This window comes from Myotis myotis, unplaced genomic scaffold (assembly GCF_014108235.1).
Source record: "Myotis myotis isolate mMyoMyo1 unplaced genomic scaffold, mMyoMyo1.p scaffold_m19_p_4, whole genome shotgun sequence".
In the NCBI taxonomy this organism is placed as follows: Eukaryota; Metazoa; Chordata; class Mammalia; order Chiroptera; family Vespertilionidae; genus Myotis; species Myotis myotis.
This window is the reverse complement of record NW_023416346.1, coordinates 32,488,265-32,511,972: the sequence shown is the minus strand read 5'-3', so window position 1 is coordinate 32,511,972 and position 23,708 is coordinate 32,488,265. Positions and strand designations below refer to the sequence as shown.

General features: G+C 48.0%; 1 protein-coding gene across 4 annotated transcripts in view; it reads left to right on the top strand.

Moving 5' to 3' along the window:
• Nucleotides 1-10,165: 10,165 nt before the first annotated feature.
• Nucleotides 10,166-23,708, top strand: part of BCORL1 (BCL6 corepressor like 1) — a 67,194-nt gene continuing 53,651 nt past the window's right edge. Inside the window, exons 1-2 of one of the 4 annotated variants that reach the window (XM_036304676.1) lie at nucleotides 10,166-10,289; nucleotides 11,569-11,647. The gene's annotated coding sequence lies outside the window, so the exon portion shown is untranslated. Of the gene's footprint in view, nucleotides 10,290-11,568; nucleotides 11,648-12,508; nucleotides 12,778-19,825; nucleotides 19,877-23,708 lie in introns of those variants that run through there. The other 3 variants (XM_036304677.1, XM_036304681.1, XM_036304679.1) reach the window with 3 other exon arrangements.

Sequence of the window (23,708 nt, the reverse complement as noted above, 5' to 3'; positions counted from 1 at the left end):
CTTTTGGATCCAGCCTGGTTGTTTGGTCTCTGACTAGGCAGCAAGGGACCCCTTTGGAAAGGGCAGTGATCATTATCAAATGGGGCTTTTGGACATGTGGAGCAGGTATCTCAAACCTCCAGAGGAGATGCAAGCAAGCCTGATTTTTTGTGTGTCCACACCCTTGAAAGGTCAGGAGAAAAACCATGCGATCAGGGTTGTGTTGGAACAGCATTCTCACCTCAGGTTCTATCAGAGCAGACACTTTGGGTTTGGAAGGCCAGTTAAAGGGCTCTCTTATTGGTGGTCTCCAGTACATGGATATGTGCATTCTTTTTTGAAAAAATATTTTTTTAAATTTATTTATTTATTTATTTATTTATTTATTTATTTTATTGCTTAAAGTAATACAAAGGGTATTACATATGTGTCCATTTCCCCCCCCCCCCGGCCTAGACAGTCCCCTAGCCTCCCCTATCCCCCAGTGTCTTATGTCCATTGGTTATGCTTATATGCATGCATACAAGTCCTTTGGTTGATCTCTTACCCCCCTACCTCCTGTCCCCCAACCCTCCCTGGCCTTCCCACTGCAGTTTGACAATCTGTTTGAGGCAGCTCTGCCTCTGTATCTATTATTGTTCAAAAGTTTATAATGGTCTCTATTATCCATGAATGAGTGAGATCATGTGGTATTTTTCCTTCATTGACTGGCTTATTTCACTTAGCATAATGTTCTCCAGTTCCATCCATGCCGTTGCAAATGGTAAGAGTTCCTTCCTTTTTAGAGCAGCATAGTATTCCATCGTGTAGATGTACCACAGTTGAAAACATATTTTTATTGATTTCAGGGAGGAAGGGAGAGGGAGAGAGATATAGAAACATCAATGATGAGAGAAACTCATTGATCAGCCAATGATCACGCCCCCTACTGGGGATCGAGCTCACAACCCAGGCTAGTGCCCTTGATCGAAATTGAATGCAGGACCCTTCAGTCAGCAGGCTGATGCTCTATCTACTGAGCCAAACCAGCTAGGGTGGCTATGTGCATTCTTGATGGAGAAACTCTAGTTAGTTAACTAGAACATTCAGGTAGAATGACTTTCTGGATTTTGGAATTTTCTAATTTATTGAAGGTTCACCTCCAACTCCTTTCTTGTTTGGCTGCTTGGTGTGGAAAATCTAACACCCATGAACCCACTTTCTAGAAGGTCAATAGAGTCTATGGAACAACTTGATGGAAACTATGTATGTTGGCTGGGTGTCTTGCAAAGATTTGCAATCAATGGATCCCAAACTGGGGTTCTCGAGCCCATAAAAGCCTGGGAGACAGTCTATGAATTACATCTGTTATTTCATAAAGTCTAGTGAAATGTGCCTACATGAGGCTGCAGAGGTTAACTATAATATCAAATGTTTTTGGCTTTGGCTGGAATTAAATGACCTCCATGTGGCTGTCTGAGGCTGATCTGAAGCTCTGGTGTACTTTTATATGTATCTAATACATTTAAAAAATTTTATTTATTGCCCTGGCTGGTGTTGCTCAATGGTTTGAGCATTGGCTCTTGCACCAAAGAGTCAACGGGTTCGATTCCTGGTCAAGGGCATGGACCTGGGTTGCAGGTTCAATCCCTGGCCCTGGTCAAGGCACTTGTGGGAGATAACCAATAGATGTGTCTCTCTCACATGGATGTTTCTCTCTCTTTCTCTCTCTCTCTCTGTCTCTCTCTCTCTAAATATCTTCAGGTGAGGATTAACAAAAAAATAATAAAAATAAATAAAAATGTTATTTATTGATTTTAGAGGGAGGGAGAAAGGGAGGGAGGGAGAGATTAATTTGTTGTTTCACTCATTTATGCATTTATTGGTTGCTTCTTGTATGTGCCCTGACTGGGGATCGAACCTGCAACCTTGGCATATCAGGATGATATTCTAACCAACTCAACTACCTGGCCAGGGCCCATATCTGATATATTTTTAAATAGCAAATTATTACTTGCAAATATATCCTCTTTAAGGAAGATAATTATTTTGAACACAGAGTTAAGAGCATGGATTCTAGAACCAGACTGCTTGGATTCAGATACCGATTTGAACACTTCCCTGCTGGGAATGGATAAACAAAATGTGGTACATCTATAGGATGGACTATTATTTTTTTAAATATATTTTTATTGATTTCAGAGAGGAAGGAAGAGGGAAAGAGAGATAGAAACCTCAATGATGAGAGAGAATCACCGATTGGCTGCCTCCTGCACACCCCCCACCAGGGATTGAGACCACATCCAGGCATGTGCCCTTGATCGGAATTGAACTTAGGACCCCTCAGTTTTCAGGTCGATGCTTCATCTACTGAGCCAAACCAGCTAGAGCTGGAATATTATTCAGCCATAAAAAGGAATGAAGCACTGATACATGCTACAATGCAGATGGACCTTGACAACATCATGCTAAGTGAAAGAAGTCAGAAACAAAAGGCCTCATATCATGTCATATCATATCAATATTATATTAAATGAAGTATTTGGAATAGGTAAATCCATAGAAACAGGAAGCAGATAGGTGGTTACCAGAATCTGGGGGAAGGAGGGAAAGCGAAGCAACTGTGTAACAGGTATGGAGTTTCATTTTGGGATAATGAAAATGTTTTGGAACTAAGTAGGGGTGGTGACTGCACAATATTGTGAATGTACTAAATTTCACTGAATTATTCAAAATGGTTAATTTTATGTTATGGGAATTTGACCTCGATTTTAAAAAAAACTTATTAGCTGGGCAACTTTGGACAAGTCACTGAACCTCTCTGTACCTCAATGTCTTTATCTGTAAAATGGGAAAATACTAACATTTACCTTATGGGATTGTTATGAGGTCTAAACAGATTACTATTTGTAAAGCCCTTAGGACAGTGTCTGGCACATACTAAGTGACATATAACTGTTTTAAATGGGGTTCATGACTGGCTGGTGTTGCCAGTGATTGAGCATCGTCCTATGAACCAGGAGGTCACGGTTTAATTTCTGGTCAGGGTACATGCCCGGGTTGCAGGCTTGATCCCCAGTGTGGGGTGTGTAGGCGATCAGTGATTCTCTCTCATCATTGATGTTTCTATCTCTCTCCTCCTCTCCCTTACTCTCTGAAATCAATAAAAAATACTTTTTAAAAAATAAATGAGGTCCATGAGGGGAAAGAAACATTAAAACCCTTGGTAGTGAACAGTTTGGGGATCTCTGATGAAGATGAAAAAGTGCTCAGTGTCTGCTGAAACCGGTTTGGCTCAGTGGATAGAGCGTCGGCTTGCGGACTGAAAGGTCCCAGGTTCGATTCCGGTCAAGGGCATGTACCTGGGTTGCAGGCACATCCCCAGTAGGAGATGTGCAGGAGGCAGCTGATCGATGTTTCTCTCTCATTGATGTTTCTAACTATCTCTCTCCCTTCCTCTCTGTAAAAAATCAATAAAATATATTTTTTAAAAAAAGTGCTCAGTGTCTTTCAAGGTGGAGTCCTCTATGGTTGCCAATTCCTGGTAGAGATTGCTAAAAATTCAGAGTACGAGGTACCACCCCAAACCTATTCAGTACGACCCTGGGTGGGAGTGATGCCTTGGCATCTGACTTTTAACAAGCTCCCCCCAATTATTCTTTTTTTTTTGCCACTGTCTGAAATTTCTATAACCTTGCTCTGGGTGCAGCAGGGCAAGGCCTCAAACTGTTCCAAAATGTTCTAGCAACCCCCAATTATTCTTATGTATATTGAGGTTTGAAAATTTTTGGTGTGAGAGTTTAGACTGAATGTGTACTGAAAGCAGAACACTGGCTCCCTGGATTTTTAAAAAATCTAAGTCGTAGTTTTCACCTTGTTTTTTTTTGATCATCTTGTAACTTTCTTCCTGAAATGGACAGTTCTTCCTCTGGAGCCCCTTACAGTTTAACGAGTAAGAACAGACGCACGTGGATGCATATAAACGCACATGCCTGAAATAAGAATGGTATCTTCACTGAGTTATCTATAGCAGCAAAACTATGTGCTTACTCTATTCTGTTCATGTCGGAAGTGCTATGTTGGGCTGCATGGAGGACACAGTAAGACATGACCCTTGCCTCTAGATACAGATTCTAAGAGACAAGATGGCTATTGAAAAGGCTAGTTGATTTGAGAAGTGTGGTGTGCCGGGGAGAGTGGAGGGTTGGGAGACAGCAAGTTGGGCAGGACTTGAGGGGCCCCAGGTTCTCACTGAATGCCTAGTGTCAATCAGTCCCAAAGTATTCATGCAGTGCAGGCTGCTCAAAAGCAGCCAGGCAGTGTTGTGGATGCCACCTTCTATGACAAGGAGTCTGCCCTCAGATGGGGAAGTAGAGTTAAAGCACAGAGCACAGAAAAGCACTAAGTGCTAAGTTGCGCAGTACTTACCACAGGGCCAAGAATTCAGGGGCAAAAGCATTCAGTGAAATCTCCGTGGAAGTGAGGCTTGAAGGACTTGGCCAGGTGGAGGAGAGCTAAAGTGTAGGCACATGGATAGGAACAAGAATGGTATGCGTGGGTTCAGCAGGGCACCTCAGTCCTGTGCCAACATCCCTAAGCCTACATACAGTCATCCCACAGCTATAGGAACACAGACTGGAGTCAGGTGAGCACCCTCTTGCCAAAAATATCTCTCTGTTTCTTGATATTATGGCTGTGACTTTTACGTATTTCCGGACTTGAATTAAGCAGGTGCTTCCAAGTTCTGAACTCTTTAAAAAGTCCTCACATTAAAACAAAAACAAACTGCTATGGGGCATCTACTGGGTGTCAGGCACTGTTTGAAGTGCTTAACATACAAGAACTCATTTGATCCTTTATTTTGAATTTTATTTCTTTTTTTCAAAATATATATTTTATTGACTTTTTACAGAGAGGAAGGGAGAGGGATAGAGAGTTAGAAACATCGATCAGCTGCCTCTTGCATACCCCCTACTGGGGATGTGACCACAACCAAGGTACATGCCCTTGACCGGAATCGAACCTGGGACCCTTGAGTCCGCAGGCTGACGCTCTATCCACTGAGCCAAACCGGTCAGGGCGAATTTTATTTCTTTTTAAAATCATTTTATTTTTTAATGATAGTTGACATACATTATTATATTATTTTCAGGTGTACACCCCAGTGATGAGACATTACATAACTTCCTAAGTGATCATCCTGATAAATCTCGCGCCCATCTGGCACCATGCATAGTTATTAGAATATTGTTGACTATATTCCCTATGTTGTGCTTTACATCCCCATGATTATCCATTTGATCCTTGTAACATTTTCAGGATGTGTTTATTAGTCACCATTTTATAAATGAGGAAACTGAGGCTTGCAGAGAAGTTAAGTGTCCAAGGTGATATCTCTCAGAAGTGGTGGAGCCAGGATTCAGACCACCATGTGTGTGTAAATTCAGAGACTGCGTGTGTAACCACTAAATGGGAGGAAAAAGGCAAAAAGAGACCAAGAGTTAAAACTGAGTCTTTAAATGGCAAGAAGGGAAGCCAGGTGTCAGTCTCAGTTTCCCCACTATAAGATAAGGGGGTTGGATTAGATCATTCATGCAAACATGTGCAGAGGGCCAGGGTGGGGGGCGCTGGGGGAGAGGAAGGAGGCTGTGAGAAACAGATGAGAAGTATTGGGTCCCTTCAATACAAGGAAGTTAAAATCTAGTTGGGGAGAGAGATAGGCAGAGCGTAGAAGTGCTAAATAAAGGACCAAGCTCAGTATTGTGGGGGTACCCTGTGGGAAGGAAGTGGGGATCAGGGAAGGTGGCATGAAAGAACTGGCTGGAGTAATGGTTGAGTGGGATTTCAACAAGCTGAGAAGGACATAGAAAAAGCTGAGGGAGCGGTCAAGAAAGCCCTGCTGGCCAGAAGGCTGGTTGTGTGAGAACAGAGGACTTGTGAGGGACACGGGAGGAAAGGAGATTGCAACCCAATCAGGACCCGATCATGGAGGGCCCTGAAAACTAGGTGAAGGCTTATGGACTTGATTTTGTCAGTGGGTAGTCAATGCCAGTTTTTGTTGTTATTGTTTGTTTGTTAATCCTCACCCGAGGATATATTTCCATTGATTTCCAGGGAGAGTGGAAAAGAGAGGGAAAGACAGAGAGAAACATTGATATGGGAGAAACACGTTGATTAGTTGTCTCCTGCATGCGCCCTGACCAGGGCCTGTGCCCCAGGGAGGAGCCTGCAACCTAGGTAGGTGCCCTTGACCAGAATCAAACCCGGGACCCTTTAGTCTACAGGCTGATGCTCTATCCACTGAGTCAAACAGGCTATGGCCACTGCCAGTTTTTCAGGAAGGCCTGAAAAGTTTTTCTTATAGTCCTCTCTACCTCTAATACTGTCTGCTTGATTCAGAACCTTGTCAAGTGTCTAAGAGTTTTTAGGGAAGGTGGGGTTGACCTGGAGAGCCTCTGGGGTGATTTTAGCCCCCTTACTATTTCCCCCTCCCTTGGCTATAAAATCTAGAAAGGTTGTTAGTTGTTTAGAGTTAAGTTTAACCAGACATACTGTCTCCCCATCTAGACCTGGGGCTCTGAGAGGGCAGAGACCAGGCCTTCCACAGCATGCAGTGGGTTGCTGGAATGCCTCTCCAGCAGCCACCTGCTGCACTAGGGTTTGTGCATTTGAGAGTTATGAATAGTGAGTAGAGGCAACAAATTCTTCCCTTCAGCTTCTCTCAGGACACAAAGTGAAACATTAGAGAACACTTAGTGTCTATAACTCATTGTCAGCTTTGATGACCTAGTACCAACTTTACTCCTTCCCTGAGTTGGCAAGGCTGTTTCTCTCCCCTGATCCCCTTTCAACTGGGGTGACTTAGAATGAACCCTTTGGCAGTCCTGAGATCCAAACCTGACTTCATCTTCAGCTGATTGGGGCGCAGGAGATGAAGGGACAGCCAGAAGCTTCAAATTTGCTACATTCTGACACTCTAAAGATTTAAGTCACTGGAATATTATTGTTGTCGTGGTCATAGGGCTGGGCTGTTTTACCAGATAGAGTCCAGCCATGGGCAAACTACAGCCCGCGGGCCGGATCCGGCCAGTTTGAAATGAATAAAAATAAAAAAAAAAAAAAAGACCGTACCCTTTTATGTAATGATGTTTACTTTGAATTTATATTAGTTCACACAAACACTCCATCCATGCTTTTGTTCCGGCCCTCCGGTCCAGTTTAAGAACCCATTGTGGCCCTTGAGTCAAAAAGTTTGCCCACCCCTGAGATAGACAGAGAATTGAGGCAATTACCCAATAAATTTAATCAGAGGTTGGTTTGGGGCCTAAATTACACTGGGACCCCCCAAATGCCATTTTACCTGGTAAGTTTTGGGAGGGAAGGGCCCAGGCAGGTGTCACCCTTAGGTATCTGTGATGCACCTAGGGAGTCTGGTGATGTCGACACTAATGACCATAACTTCTGCATGAGTCCAGCAGTTTAGAGTGTACAAAATTATTTCCCATCCATTATCTCATTTAACGCTCAATGGTGTCCCTGTGAGGAAGGTAGGACAGGTGCATTGATTTCCATATTTTAGAGTGTGTGTGTGTGTCCCAAAACACAGTACCTGGCATCAGGCTGGTGCTACTCAAATATTAGGGCTTGCCTGAGGTCTCACTGCTAGTTATCTGCAAGACAGGGCTAGAATCTGGTTCTTAGAACTCCCCAAACAATTCTCTTTCCATTACACCAAGCTGCCTTTCCAAGAGTCCAGGCCCAGGCCAGTAGCTGTTACTGATGGGAGAAACAATTAGGAAAAACTCTGCCTGCAAAGGAATATTTTGGCAGTAAATGGAGGTGCCATACCACATTGAAAAGAACTCTGATGTGGAGTGAGGACTCCTGTGGTTGAGTCCTGGCTCAAGAGATCACTAGCCATGTGACCTTGAGCAAGCCGCTCACAGACATTTGTAGACTCAGTTTCCTCAATTACAAAATTGAGAATTGTAGTAAGAAACAAGTGAAACAATACAAGTGAAAGGGCTTTGTAAAAACTCTGATGGTGTACAAAGGTAAGATATTATTATGATGATTACACTGTGGTTCTAGTCTCAAATAAAATAATCATTAATATCTACATTCTCTACAAGCTCTCCCCACCCTGCTCCTTGGTTTCCCATCGTCTCCTGTAGGGCAGGAAGGGTGGCCCCCAACAGGAAAGGGCTCAGAGAAGCTAGAGCTTCAGCCAGGAAACAACCGTCTTGCCCCAACCTTCATTTCACCAGATAAATGATGCAGCCAAATGGTAAGACACAGAGGAGTGGGAACAAAGGGTTCCAGGATCCATTTCAGCCTCAAAACAAGGAGCAAAGTAGCCCTTAGGCCCTAAGGGCCTTAAGTAGAAATTTAGTAATTATTAGGTTAATTAAAAATCAGTGGAGACAACCAACCCAAATCAAAGCAGAACTGGTGGGGCCTGCATTATCAGGCTCAATAGAGGTGATTTCCAGCCCCCACCCACACATAATAATGCATTTTTGAGTTCATATGTTGATTTGCTTAAACAAATCACTTCCAAATCTTCACTTTTTCTTAGTGCTTCTTAGGCCAAAAACTTTTTAAGGGGTGTGTGTGGGGTACATGGCAAGGTGAGAGTGGTCAAGTAAAACAGATGTTCCCAAGCAAACTAAAATGACAAGCATTATGTCCCCATTGCTGGCAATAGATTTGAGGTTGGTGAGGACAGCAAGTGGGCCTCAGACAACAGCCTCAGACAGCAGCAAAGCCACTGCAGCCTTAGTGGCTTGCTCTCCGCAATACTCACACACATCCTTTAAACCAGGTGAGGGAGACATACCAGGCAAGTCTCAACTGCCATCTCTAAAGTCCTTCCAAAGGAGAGAAGATACCCCATAGCTTAGAGGTGGAACCTCTGGGCCTAGGACAAAGGAGGGGGCAGGGAGGAGGAGGAGGAGGAAGACATTAATCCAGCAGGGCTTCCTTCTAGTCCAAATGACCTTCTGGCTTCCTTCGTATAGATAAATATATAATAAATTATATCAATATATGTGCACATAAAGATTTTTTTTTTCAAATTCCTGCTATTCATTTCACATTCCGTTTACAAAGCCCTGAACCCTCCTGGAGCTGCGGGGCACCTCCCCTAATACCCTGTAGGCTGAGGCGCTGCCTTTGAAGTCCCCAAGCCGGGCTCAGGGTTGGAGCTACTAAGAAACACCCTAAGAGTGAAAGGAAGTCTGCCGGCAGCTTCAGCTCCTTCGCAAGCTGCTGTCCTCGGAGCTAATGTAAAGTCATCGGAGTTCCAATGTGGACCACAGGCTTCTCAGCCCTTCAGTCCTGGGGATGGCCTGAGATGTAAACATGTACGAGGATTTATTCCTCTGGCCAGACTGAGAGTCGTTAGGGTAAAGGGTAAGGGTCAAGGGGCTGGGTTTGATGACTGAGGAGCCTGGGGAGAGCGGGCAGAAGCCGAGTCCTCTTGGAGCTAGGTTTTCGACCCCAAGTCCTGCAGGCATCCCCCTTTACAGACCTTTCCTCCCCCTCCTCCTCCTCCTCCTCCTCCTCCTCCTCCTCCTCCTCCTTCCTCCCTGGGGCCTCTCACTCCCGCCCCCGCGATGCCTCCACGCCCAGGCCGGGAGTTGCCTTTGGAGGGCGACCCAGGGGGTTTGCAGCCCTGGAGGTTGCCACGAAGGGTGGGCCGCCCGGGAGACGCGAGGCGAGGCAGCGAGCTCCGGCATTTTCTCTTCCCCAGCACCTGTCCCACTTCGGCGCTGGGGCTGGGGCTGCTCCCGCGAGCTGCCTCGGTGCCCGAGCGCTGGAGCCGTGCACCGAGGTCGCCCGGGTTAGGGAAGTGGGGGGCCGGGAGAGGGGCGGGGCGTCCGGCGAGGGCGCCCCCCCACGCGTGCAAGACCCTACGCTCCCCCCCCCCGCCCCTACACGGAGTCTAAGGGGAGAGAGAATCACACATAAAGCACGAGCAAAAAAAGCTCGATCTCCGACCTCGAGCGGCGTTGCTCGCCCCCCCCCCCCCTTCCTGGAGCCCGGGGCTGGCAGGGGAAGGTGGCTCTGTTCTTCCCCCGTGGCCAGTGCGGGGTCTGCGGCTGCCCGGCGAGGTTCCGGCTTCCCCCGGGCTGGCAGGGGGAGCCCCGAGAACTGCAGGCCCGCCCCCCCTTCCTCCTCCTCCTTCCCCTCCTCCCCCACGTGTCCTCCCTGAGCCCAGCGGCCTGATCCCAGCACCCTCGCCACCTCCCTCCTCCTCCCGCGTCGCCCGCTTCCCCGGCGGCGTGGAGAAGAGCAAAGTTGCGACAGCGGTCGGGGGCTCTGTCCAGGTGAAGGGGGCGCGGTGGGGGGTGGGGGGACGGTGCGGCCCTGCGGCGGGGGCGGAGGGAAGATAAAGAAACTTGCTTTCCGCGGCCCCCACCCTGCGCGGGTTCGGATCTTGCGTGGACCGAGCCCTCGTGGCGAGACGCGGCAACGCCGCCCGGACCGAGGCCAGCACCGGGACCTGGACCCGGACCGCCCGCCTGGGCCAGATCGGCGGTTGCAGGCAGCGGGCCAGGCCAGCACCCAGGCAAGGGCGGGGTGGGTGGCCGTACACCGGACCGAACCGGGGACTCCGGTGGCCTGGGCGCGGGCCGAATCCGGACCGGGCCGAGTTGGGTGGCGAAGTAGGACGTGGATTCGGGGGCGGGGCGCCGCGGGAGGGGGAAACCAGGCCCGGCCGGACCGGCCTGGGCGTGGGGGCGGGGGGCGAGTTCGGGGCACTTGCTGGGCTAGGGACCGAGCCGTAGGGCGGGGCGGCGCTAGGGGCTGGGCCGGACCCATGGGGAGAGGGCGAGGGGAGGGGGAGCCGGGGGTGGAGTAGGGGCGTGGAGTTGTGAGCGGGGTCTGGCCTCTGCCGGGGGCGAAGGTAGATCCGCGGGGCCGCCAGCGGAGGGAGGGAGGCCCGCGGCAGCGCAGCGGCGGGGAAGGCCAGCTTCCGCGGAGTTTGTGCCTGGGCTTCTCGGGCTCCCGCCTCCTCATGCGCACAAATGGGGCTAGGGGACCGACTGGTAAGCAACTACGAGTGTTAGACGGTGTTCAGCGGCAATTCAGGGAAAATCGAGGAAAAGACACCGTCTGCAATTATGCCAAACCTCCCACCCACTTCTTAGCATCTGGATTCTGCTCTCAAGGGGCCGCGTACCCTCCCCGCCCCAACCCTCTGATTCTCCAGCATTCCCACTGCCTCCCCCCCTTCCCTTGGCCATCTGACCCTCTCAGGGGTATGTGTTTGGTGGTGGACGGCGGCGGAGGGGGGGTGTACCTTCCCTCCCGCCAAGGCAGCCTAGTTCGTATCTTATTCCTACATATAGCGTCGCTTCGAGTCGCTTGGACATTAAGGTTTAGATCACATACTACCCACTATCCCCTCACCAAGTGATTTGATGACTTTTAAGGAAAGGGACGAACCCCTGGATTTCCATGCCCCGGTGAGGTTTGAGGATTGGGGTTCACCCCCAGCTTACTTCCACTACTAACCCCTTTCCTTATGAGCTATTTCCATGGGAATTCGAACTTGGGTGGGGGGAAACCGGAGTATTAATGTGCATCTCTATCTCTTCACAGGGTCGGTGTGCCAAGGACGTCTAGTCTCAGAGGGAAAATAGACACCAGTCCAACTCGGGTCGCCCCCACTACTACCTCGGTGAGGGGGGCAACGATAAAAAGGGGATACTGGTGGGTAGGGGCCCATCATAAGGGAACTGGGTAGGTAGTTGCTCCTAGGGACTCCGTTTCTTGGCGGGGAGGGAAACGCGAGCCTAGGTTTCAGGGGAGGGAGATGGGGAGGGAGATGGGGGTGAGGACGAAGGGGGGGCAGTGGCGGGAAGAAGGGGGGAGTCACGCCCTGCCAGCAAGGGGAGCCTCCCTAAGGCTTTTGGGAGAAGAGGATTCAATGCATCTGCTCTGTGATGCCCAGCAGGGAAGATCTGGGGTCTCTGGATTTGCACACTGTATCAGGCACCAGTGGCCTGAGAAAGTCAGGTCGGGCATTAGGTGGAGAGCGTTGAAAGAAAGAGTGAGAACCCCTAGGCCTTGGTGCACGGATCTTTTCCTTTCCTCAACCTCTCCCTTCGAGGGGCGTCGAGGGTGGGGGCGTGGGGCTCTTGCAGCCCCTCGGATTGAGCTCCTCCGCCTTTCCCGGGAGGCTAGCTCTTTGCCCGGCTTGTTTCAGCCACCGCCGCCTCCCTCTCCGGAATCCGCTCGGTCCTCGCAGTGATCCCCTCCTCCTCCCCTCCCCTCCCAGTGTCACCGGGGCTCTTGGCTCTGCCCCCTTCGCCGCCGCCTGCTCCCAGCTTTCGTCCCTCCCTCTCTTGCTTACTCCCTCCCTTCGCCTCCTCCTCCCGATTCCACGCCCCCCCCCCGATCAGGCGGTATTCTGGGAGTTGTAGTCCCGTAGAACCGGGGCTGGCGCCGCCCGCGGACCCCGCCGGACTCCACTTCCCGTCGAGCCCTGCGACCGGCACCCACTCCACCAGGCTTCGCTCGCACACACAAGACACACACACACCGCTCTCCCCCTCACTCTTTCGCTCGCCGCGGTTGCTGCCAGTGTGTGGCTCTGTCTCTCCTCCGCTTTGCTGAGCCCTCCCTTCTTCCTCTCAGTTCCTAGAGTCCGACCGCCGCCGCGGAGAGAGACGAGAAGGAGGTCGGTGGCGATAAGGGGCGGAGGGGGGCATCAGATCCGGGCAGTAGGAGGCGGGTGGCGGTACTAAAGGGGTAAGAGAGAGCCCGGGTGGCGGCCTGAGCCTCCCCGCGGAGCCGACCGGAGAACAGGTGCGTCTTTTTTTCTCTCCCCCAACCCCTCCACCCCTTTTGGCTCCCCGGCTTTCTCGTATCCCCCACCCCCTGCTTCTTTCCATCTTAAGCCTTTTCTCAACCCTGTCCCTTCTTCGCCCCGCGGCTGTTCAGCTGCCCCCCGGGGGCGCCGTCCTCTTCGTGTCCCCGGACGTAGTGCTCCCTGGAGCTTGCTCTGGTCTCGCCCCTCCCTTCGGGACTGCTCCTCTCCACTTCGTACCCCATTCCTGCCCTACCCTACCCCCACCTCACCCCTCTCCCTCAGCCAGGTGAGACTTGTTCGCTAGGATTTGAAAGAGTCTTCTTACCGGCTGGGCGGGGGTCTCCATGGAAACGGGGGGTCTGGTTGATCCTAGGGGGGAAACCATTGGCATTACCCCACTCCTCAGAAAAGGAGGTGGAGGCTACCGTTTTGTTAACTACCTGGCCCCAACCCCCAGATCCAGGAATCCGAGGATCGGAAGGGAGGATGGCCAGCAGGGCAGGGCGAGAAAGGTCTTGTGTTGTGTGTGTGTGTGTGTGTGTGTGTGTGTGTGTGTGTGTGTTTTGGGGGGGGGGGGTTACTGTCCGTGATGAAGTCTTTAAGAGACCGGGAGAAAATACCCTCCAACCTCAGAGGGGAGGTGCGACGGGTGCTCTTCAGGGCTGCGTTCTCTCCGGTGTTAGGGTGCAGGAATCGTAGGGTAAGGGGTACCCTTAGGTGGCGGCGGGGCCTGGGTTCGGGAGTGGGAGTGCTGTGATGGGGGCAGGGGCAATTATCCGAGTCCCTGGAAAAAAAGGCGGGGGATGACTTCGGAGCGCCCTGGCTCCGCTGCCCTCGCTCTACGGGCGGGGGCCGCCAGGCCGGGCGCGGCGGGGAGAGGTCTTAAATTGAAGGGGGGGATGAGATGGGGGCAATTCCCATTAGCCCCGGCAAGCCAGGGGGGAAATCCGGCGTGGAAGCTCTCCACCCGCTTCGCGCCAGGCCTGGAGGCAAGTGGTTTGAGAGCAGAGCCGAGGGCTGGAAGGAGGGAGGCTCCAGTTACGGGGCCGGGTTTCGGGATCAGGGGCAATCCCCCAGCCCTTGGAGAAGGAGGGCGAGGGATGGCCGCGAACCCCAGGGTTCCCCCACCCTGGTCCTTAGGGGCGTGAGGAATGGACAGCAGGCCCAGCAGAGCTGGATTCGAGCGGATCGCGGCTGGGGCGTGGGGGGGCTTAGCGGTGGGCTTCTAGGGGGGAGCAGTCCGGCGGCGGGGCGGGCGGGGCGTGGGGCTCCGGCGGGCGGCGGGGCGGGGCCGGGGCGGTGCTGCCGCCGCCGCCACTGCTGCTCCTCCTGCTGGGGCCGCCGCAGCCGCTGCCGCCGTCGCCGCCGCTGCCGCTGCTGCTCCTGGGCGGGGAACGGAGGCCAAAGGGAGTCCCGTGCCGGGGCAGAGGGCGCAGGCGGCGCATGGTGGGGAGGGGGTAGTCCTGGGGGCGGGAGCAGGCAGAGGGGTGGAGCCCCGACGGGGGGCGGTACGAACCGGGACGAAGACGACGAAGAGCCCCGGGGGCCGGTGCGTGGAGAACGAGGTGCTGGGAGAAGGAAGGGGGGGTTGGTCCTGCGACGGGCCTCGTGGGCTTGAGTCCTCGAGGTTCTTCTTCGGGACAGAGCCCCGAAGGGGTGCCCATTACCCCGGGAAGGGATCGCGAGGTGAACTGGACGGTGGAGGGGGCCTTCCTCGCCAGGGTCCCGCCGAGAGGAAGGCTGGGCCAGAGGGACGTCCGGGGCAAGGCTGGGAGGAGCTGGCCGTACCTCGGCTGGGGATTTCGAGTTATGGAGGTGCGGGAGACTGCTGTAGGGAAAGATGTGGTTGAGGGGAAAGGCGGGAGGGAAGCACACTGCAAACCCGTGAGTCCAATAGCTCAGGCCAGTGGGGGTGCCCTTCTATTCCGCCCACACCTCCCCTCTCCCCCAGTGGAAGCACTATGTTTTTTGTTTTATTGTTTTGAAATTGTAAACGTTGACTGTAGGAGCTGTTGATGTGATGATACTCATTCATTCTTGGTGTCTGCCAGAGTAGTCGGTAGGTAAGGAAAGGTGTCTTTTGGCTAGGATGCCTCTAGCTCAGGGTTTAGGACCTCTTTAGGCAAGTATGGGAAAGGGGTCCTGGACTTTGTGCGACAGCTGAATACTCTCAAGACAGTTTGGAGGTCATCCCTGTGGCACAGAGGTGGACTACTATTGCAAAATTCTTTGCTGAGACTTCTGGGGGTGCAGTTGTAGGTTAGTGTTACTCTGGAAGCCCCATGGTTCATTGGGCTTAGAAGATTTTCTCAAAGTCACACTGTTGGAATGTTTTTTGTGGGGAATGAAGGGGAATGGATTCATTTGGGGTTGGGAGGGGATTAGGTTGATAATAAAGTTCCAAGGTTGTAGGGACTTTAAAGGTCATCTAGTTCTCTGTTTGCCTGTCCTATCCTTGAATGTTAGGATAGGGGGAGGTTTATTTTGGGGGGAGATAGTAGGCAGCACAGTGGAGCAGAGTTTAGTTTAGTACCAGAGTACTCAAATTGGATGGTGATGTCACCATGTGGCACCAAAGAGGATAGTATGTAGGAAAGAAATTTGGAGGATTCCACTGGGGAGTAAATGGGGTAACCCAATCTCGAGAATCACCCAGAGGCTCCAAATAGGAGTAACAGATTGGAAGAGGAACCTATAAAATTTTGATTAAGAAGCAAAGTTAGTAGGAAAACTGGGGGAACTAGGAGGAGCAGGGAGCTTTGTGACTCAAATTCAGAGAATCTGAAGGTTGATAGAGTTTAGGAGGGACATAGCTGTCTTGACTAAACCATGTGGATATTGATAAGCAGACTCATCTTTTGATATGACACCTGAGGCAGCTTCCCTTGGGGTAGATGTTGGGGGTGGGAGGCACAGGCTATGAGGCACAGCTCAAATGAACTTTTAAGAGGGCTGACCCTGTTACTAGCTTTGCAGCAAAGGTAGGTATGTTTCTTTCCATTTTGGCTCTGATAAGTCACTGATAGAGGAAGAAGAGGGGACTCAGATGCCTGGGTTAAGGAGGACTTGTTCTTTAGAATAGGCCCATGGTCGGCAAACTGCAGCTCGTGAGCCACATGCGGCTCTTTGGCCCCTTGAGTGTGGCTCTTCCTAAGCCTTAGGAGTACCCTAATTAAGTTAATAACAGTGTACCTACCTATATAGTTTAAGTTTAAAAAACTTGGCTCTCAAAAGAAATTTCAATCGTTGTACTGTTGATATTTGGCTCTGTTGACTAATGAGTTTGCAGACCACTGGAATAGGCCAACAAAGAAAACAGCAAATTGTTGGGGTAGGGCAGAGGAAAGCTAAGTCCATGGCAGACTCTTCTATTGGAATCTGGATTGGGCAGAGTGGAGGGGAGTTCCAGAAGGAATGGTGGCAATACCAAGGGTACTTCTAGATCTGACGTGATTTACCAGGTGAGTGGAGGGAGGATCCCTTTTTTTCTCAGTGGCATAGACTTCCTTGGGAAGCAAAGGAGGTTCTTCCCAGGACTTCTTTGCTTTAATCATGCTGCAGTTCACTACATAGGAAAAAAAATTCGTACAGGTGGCAGAGGATCTCATATGACAAATCTGGATAACGGATTTTAGAGAGGTACTTCTTTCAGGGGAACAGAATTATGGGCGAAAAGGACTTGAACACTAGAAAGAAGGGAGGTAAAAACAGCGTCTGGAAGAGGGTTGGTTGGGCAGTGAAGGGGGAAGAAAAGTGATCATCACTGGTCCTATGTTAGGACCAACTAAGGGAAAAGTGGAACCTTGAAATCTCCAGGATAATGTTTTCCAAAGTAAAGTTGGAAGAAATTTTAAGGCTATTTACACTTCCATGCTAGAATCACTAAGGTTGAGGCAAGGGAGAAGAATGATCTTGGGTAAAAATAGGGTTGAGGAGAAACCAGCATGTAGGAAGAAATATAAAAATATTTACCCATAAGGAGAGAATCTACAGATAGTATATGGTTTTAAAGTGCAGAGTGTGAGAGAAAGAAGACGTGTACTCAGGTGTTATCTGGAGCTGGTGTCGAAGAAGGTAAGAACTTGCCTTTGGTAGCTGCTACCTTGGGAGAGCCCAGGAAGCAGAGGTTAGCTGAGATCCATGGCTTACGAGTTTCAGCATTAATTAGAAAATCTATACTAAATAAGGATACTGAATGGGGGAAGGAATTCATTGTCCTAAATAGAATGGCCTTGAAAGAAGGAGAAAGTAGGAATACACCAGTTTTTCCAATCTGCAAGTGGGAGGAATTCTAGATACAGGGAGGTGAATGATGGAAATTCCAGAGTGAAATAGGATAAAGAGCAGTGACCTGAGAGCCTTGGGCCAGAATTGGAGGGTAGGGTGGGGCATGGAGGAGAGGTACTAATCAGGAGTTGAACATCTGGAGTGGTTCATTGATTCTAGGCTGAGTTAAGTTTGGGGTCACAGGGGATAGGGAGTTGTTTTCCAACATCAGTCAGCATCTGGAATTGAGAGAAGAGGAGTTCATGGTTGAGTTGGGTGGGAAAGTGAACCCTAGAGTGGAACAGAGAGAAAGCTGGGAAAAGTGGACATTGTTGATAGGATAAAATAGATGGGAGAAACCACTGAATGATTACACAGGGAGTAAGGAAAGCTCTAGACCTTTGAGTTTTTAAAAAGAAAGGAAATTTCACTCTGCTAGAGTTCTAGTTAGGTATGAGTCTATGCTTGCCAGAACATTTGGCTTTAAGGCTAAAGAGGGAGGTAATAAGAGGTAATGTACCTTACGGCCACTAGGATGCTGGTACAGTGTTTTACATAGCCTGACATGCAAACTAGGCTTTGTTAATGCCAGTTTTTGAATGCTCATCCTTAAAATAATGTAGAAACTGTTCTCTTTCCAAATCTACCCTTTCTTACTGTTCATAACTTAAAAGCCGTCTTTTATGATGAGAACTTTCTTATGTGAACTAAAGTTGAATTCTGGTCAAGAATAAGATTTAACTGTTTCTATTCCCATAATTCATATGTGCTGTTCTGTTCCCCTGTTGTTGTTGCTTTTTTGTTTTTTGTTTTTAAGCAGAAGCCACCCTTTCCCCATAAAACATTTAAAAATAAATAGTTGTTTAAAAAGTGACTGCAGGCTGCATGTCAAGGTCATATTTTCCCTGTTCAATGAATGGTGATGAAATTGAAAAGAGATGATTTATTATTTGTAAAACGTGGTAATTTTCAGATTTGTTAGCGAGAATATGTGAGGCAGGATACATCTTTATTTGGATTTTAAGAAGACCTTAATTAAGCTAACTGTCTGTGAAGAATTGAGAATACTGATGGGGCAGGCAAAGCTTTGTGTTTCAGGCTTCTTTATCTACTGTCTGCTAAGAAACAAAATTTGGTTACCTCATTGCTAAGGTATGCCTAGAAATCTTAGTGTTAGTGCCATTTAAGGGTACAGTTAAGTTTTGTTATAATGCTGGTGTCCAGGGATAGGAGAACAAGCAGTTTTTTATTTTTCCAAGTTCTTTAGAGAAGTGCACTGTATGTTACCCTAATCCCTGAGAGGAGCCAATTCACTCTTTACCTGGATCCATGAGGTATTTTATAGTGATGAGGTTTTCCTTGGTTTAACTTGGTCGTACCATACGCAGGTTAGAATCTTACGGTGGCTCTTAAACTTTAGCATGCATCAGAATTGCCTGGGGCCGTGGTCGGCAAACCGTAGCTGGCGAGCCACATGTGGCTCTTTGGCCCCTTGAGTGTGGCTCTTCTACAAAATACCACGTGCAGGTGCGCATGTACAGTGCGATTGAAATTTTGTGGCCCATGCGCAGAAGTTGGTATTTTGTGGAAGAGCGACACTCAAGGGGCCAAAGAGCAGCATGTGGCTCGCGAGCCGCTGTTTGCCGACCACTGGTGGAGCTTTGGAGACATACAGCCTCAGGTTAGAGTCCTTTCTCTTCTACTTCCTAGCTGGGTGTCAGGAAGCAAGTCACTTAACTTTCTTGAGCCTCGGTTTGCTTATCTATGAAATGGAGATGATAATCCCAATCTCGTAGGGCTATGAGGATTATATGAGATGATATGTATATAGTACCAGGTCCATAGCAGGTGCATAAGTGGCATCTATTATTATGTTGTAATCTAGTTTTTCTTATTCAATTGTGTCCTATGACAACACCTTTTATAGTACACTATGGTAAACTTGGTAGCAGAATGAAAGCCGTCAATAACGCCTGAGCACACTCCCTTTATATCTTGATTCTCCTTGCTCTTTCTCCATATTCCTGTTGTATTAGTGCATATTTAGCATTTACAGCATGGTGGGAAGAAATAAATTGGCTCATCACTGCATTATTGCATCCATCTTTGAGGTGGAAGTGGCAACTTCTTAAACAGCTGTGCTGTAACACTGTTCAACATTTCAGGGCAGGAACTGAAGAGTGTATATCCAGGTGAAACTTCATGGGACATTTTGGGCCATGCTAAAATCATGACCCAAGACTAGTTTACTGGGGTGACATTTTAAAAAACCATTGCTTTCTGAAAAGGGCTGCTGTGTTTCATTATGACTGGTTGGGCTTTCCAGCTGTCTCTGACATCTGGAAGTTCTACAAAACTGGTATATAGAGCCTGGGCTTGGTATAGCTCTGAAAAGGATATTCATCAGCAATTGGATGGGAGAGAATAACATCTCAAATAGCTCAGGTATCACCAAACCAAACTTCTGAGCAGGTGGTGGGCTGTAAAATAGCATCCCTCTCTGCTGCCAGAGTGGACTTTGATGCCAACAATCAGTTCTGCCAGTAAAGGGAAAGTGATAGCAGCTCTGTTTAAAACAGATGCGTTAACAAATTACAATTGACCCTTGGACAATGCAGGGGTTAGGGGTGCCTGACCCTGCACAGTTGAACATTTGCATATAATGTTTTTTTTTAAATCCTCACCTGAAAATATTTTTCCATTGATTTTTAGGGAGCGTGGAAGAGAGAGGGAAAGACAGAAACATCGATGTGAGAGAAACACATCGATTGGTTGCCTCCTGCATGTGCCCTGACCAGGGCCCGGCCTGGATATGAGCCTGCAATCAAGGTATGTGCCCTTAACCAGAACTGAACCCGGGACCCTTTGGTCCACAGGCTGATGCTCTATCCACTGCGCCAAACCAGCTAGGGCACCCCAATGCTTTTTATATAGGATTCTTGGTTGCCGTATGATGTAAAGAGGATTTCTGTTTTTTTCCAGTGGTTTAGCAAGTATTTATTGAGTACCTATTGTGTGCCTTGTATGTTGCTAGACATTATGGGGAAGATGATTAAAGGAAGTATAAAATATTGTGCCCTGGCTGGTGTTGCTAAATGGTTAGAGCATTGCCTCATATCCTGAAAGGTTATGGGTTCTATTCCCAGTCAGGGTACATGTAGGTTGTGCGTTTGATCCCAGGTCGGGCATGTATAGAAAGCAGCCAGTCGATGTTCTCTCTCACATTGATATCGCTCTCTCTCTCTCTCTCTCTCTCTCTCTCTCTCTCTCTCTCTTTCTCTCTCCTTTCTCCTTTCCCCTCTTTCTAAAAATCAATAAGCATGTCCTCGGGTAAGGATTTTTAAAAAAGTATAAGATGTTCTTTCTTACCTTAAGGAACCTATAGACTGGTAGCAGGTTGAGCCAATATTGACAGTTTGAAATTATGTGAGTTAATAGTATATGTGTGTGTGTGTATATGTGTGTGTGTATACCTTTGAATGAGCGATATATATAAAATGAGTTGAGCCCATAGTCTGTGGTGAGAGAATAGAAAAAGTAGCCTGATAATGACCTCTCCAAATATTTGTGTAAGAGGTCCAGGAGACTTTTTAAAAAGGCCAAAGTTTGGTGAAGAGGAATCCTCTTTTGATAAAAAAATTCCATATCATGAGTACAGTATGTTGAAATGGAGATAGCTGAGGGCCACTGTCATAGTCCAGGGCAGAGAAGATACAGAAGCATCACAAAGGGGACTCAAGTCTCAAATTACAATGACTCAACTTTGGAGTGTGAAAGACACACAAAATATCCACATGGTCCTACTGAAGCCCAAGACTATATATCCAACTCTTACTTTTGATCTAGTAGAAATGAGAAGTGCTCAAAAGAGGACTAGTTACTTAGGGTGACATTTTGAGGTGGCTTTGTATTTTTGAAAAGGACTGATTAATTTTGTAGTGATCGTTTAGGTTTTCTTGATATCTGTGACATCTAAAAGTTACACAAAATCTTGTAGTTAGATCCTAGGTCAGTATAAAGATTTGATGAGGTGCTTTCCTTAAATGGAGTAAAACAATTTCCTTGCAGTGGGAAATGGGAGTGAGTACTATTTGAATAATAAGATAAAAAGTATCATGTCAGTGGGTAGAAGAGCTAAACTGACTTGATGGCATGAAAATATAAATGAGAGATTAAGCTCTAGCCGGTTTGGCTCAGTGGATAGAGCGTCAGCCCTCAAGACTGAAGGGTCCCGGGTTTGATTTCTGTCAAGAGCATGTACCTCTGTTGCAAGCTCAATCCTTGGCCCTGGTCAGGGTACATGCGGGAGGCAACCAATTGATGTGTCTCTCTCCCTTCCTTTCACGCTCTCTGAAAATCAATGGAAAAATATCCTCAGGTGAGGATTAACCAATAAATAACTAAATAAATAGAAGACAGACTAAAACTTTATTTTTTGCCTATTTCATTGTTGGAGTAGATTGCCTTTTTTAAAAAATACATTTTTAAAAATATTTTTATTGATTTCAGAGAGAAAGGGAGAGGGAGAGAAATATCAACGATGTGATAGAATCATTGATTGGCTGCCTCCTGCATGCCCCCTATTGGGGATCAAGCCTGCAATCCAGGCATGTGCCCTTGACCAGAATCGAACCCAGGACCCTTCAGTCTGCAGGCTTACACTCTATCCACTGAGCCAAACCAGCTAGGGCTGGAGTAGATTACCTTTGGTCCTTTCAAGTGCTTTCATTATTGTCAGTTTTAGGTAGGTACTAGTTTATTACCATTTTGCATATAACATAGTAAATGGACATAGTGAGGTATCTGAGATGGCTGAGAAGTGGGGGCTGAAGATGCCCTTTAAATCCCACCCCCCCTCCACAGTTTAAGCTGTGGGAACTGGAGTATATCACTCTTCAAGGATGTTGTTGCTGTGTGAATAGAAGATTCCAAATGGATTTTGGCAATTTTTAAACATCAAATTGAATGGATGGGAATTCTACCCTAGTGAGGAGATTGAAAAAGTTGTGGTTTGGGTTGAAAAAGGTTTGGATGGTAATGTTGATGAAAGAAGAGCTCCAGGGAGATTGCAAAGCACTGGCCACTCCATTGAGATGAATGTCTGGCCTCCCAAGGTGATTATTGGAAGTAACTATATTTCATTTGAATGAGTAAGCTCTCATGTGTTGAACAGATAGATAACATTCCTTTGTATCCAGTCTCATAAATGTTTATAGACAAGGTTTTTTAAGATTTATTTTTTACATATATTTTTATTGATTTCACAGAGGAAGGGAGAGGGAGAGAGAGATAGAAACATCAGTGATGATAGAGAGTCATCGATTGGCTTCCCCTGGCACGCCCCATACTGGAGACCCAGTCTGCAACCTGGGCATATGCCCTGACCAGGAATCGAACCTTGACCTCCTGGTTCATAGGTTCATGCTCAACCATTGAGCCATGATGGCTGGGCTATTTTTATTTTTACAATTTTTATTTTTTATTTATTGATTTCAGAGAGAGAGAGAGAGAGAGAGAGTGCACAAATAGATTTATTGTTCCACTTAGTCATGCATTCACACATGTGCCCCAACCAGGGATTGAACCCTCAACCCTGCTGTGGTGGGATAATGCTCCAACCACTGAGTACCTGGCCAGTGCTATAGGCAAGATTTTTTAAGATGGAGGTACCCAAGTGGTCTATGAAGGTTCCTATGCTATAGCTCTGTATGGACAACTACTTAGCCTTCTTGTTAAAGTACAGGAATCAATATATCTGGGAACAGGATGCAATGTCCCTTATAAGACTGATACCTTGGGATAGAACCAGTAGATAGCAAAAACAAACAAACAAACAAGCAAACAAAAACAGGGGAACTAGAAGGTGTTGAAACAGATTGCCAGGCAGAAGGTTGGGATGAGCAGTGCAAAGGGCCCCTTCCTCCTTTAAATTGCACAGCAGATTATTTACAGTTGATTTTGTGTGTGTGTGTGTGTGTGTGTGTGTGTGTGTGTGTGTGGTGTGGGGTAGTAGAGGGAAGCAAAGTAAAGTGATTGTGTAGGAAAGTATGGTAGGGAAAGATGAGGGGATATAGGTATTGTGGGGAATGCTGAGGAGAATATTAGAATACTACCCTCATATGGGAAATTAGTAAATTAGAACAATTTACACTGGAGAATGTCTTCATTAGGGGATGAGGTTTGTAATTAAGTAGGGAAAATAGGAATGATAATCTCCTATTGAATACACATGTAAGAAGGCAGAGTGACAAGAAAGGTAAGATCTGTGGAAGAGGTTCCATATCTTTTAAAAAAAATGTTTTAAAATTGATTTTTAGAGATAGGAAGGGAGAGGGATAGAGAGATAAAAACATCGATAAGGGAAGAACATCATTGATCGGCTGCCCCCCCCCCCCCCCACACACACACTGGGGATGTAGCCTAAAACCTGGGCATGTGCCCTGCTGGGAATCGAAGAGGCAACCTCTTGGTTCCTGGGTCAATGCTCAACCTCTGAGCCACATCGGCTGGGCAGAGCTTCCATATCTAAAGCCAGGTAAAGTTATCCTTGTTTGGGTCTGTGTACACTTTCCTATTGAAAACAATAATTTGGACGTTTTGACCACTCTCTAAAGACACTGTGGTGATTGGGTAGAAGTCATGGCCTTTACACTTTAGCCCG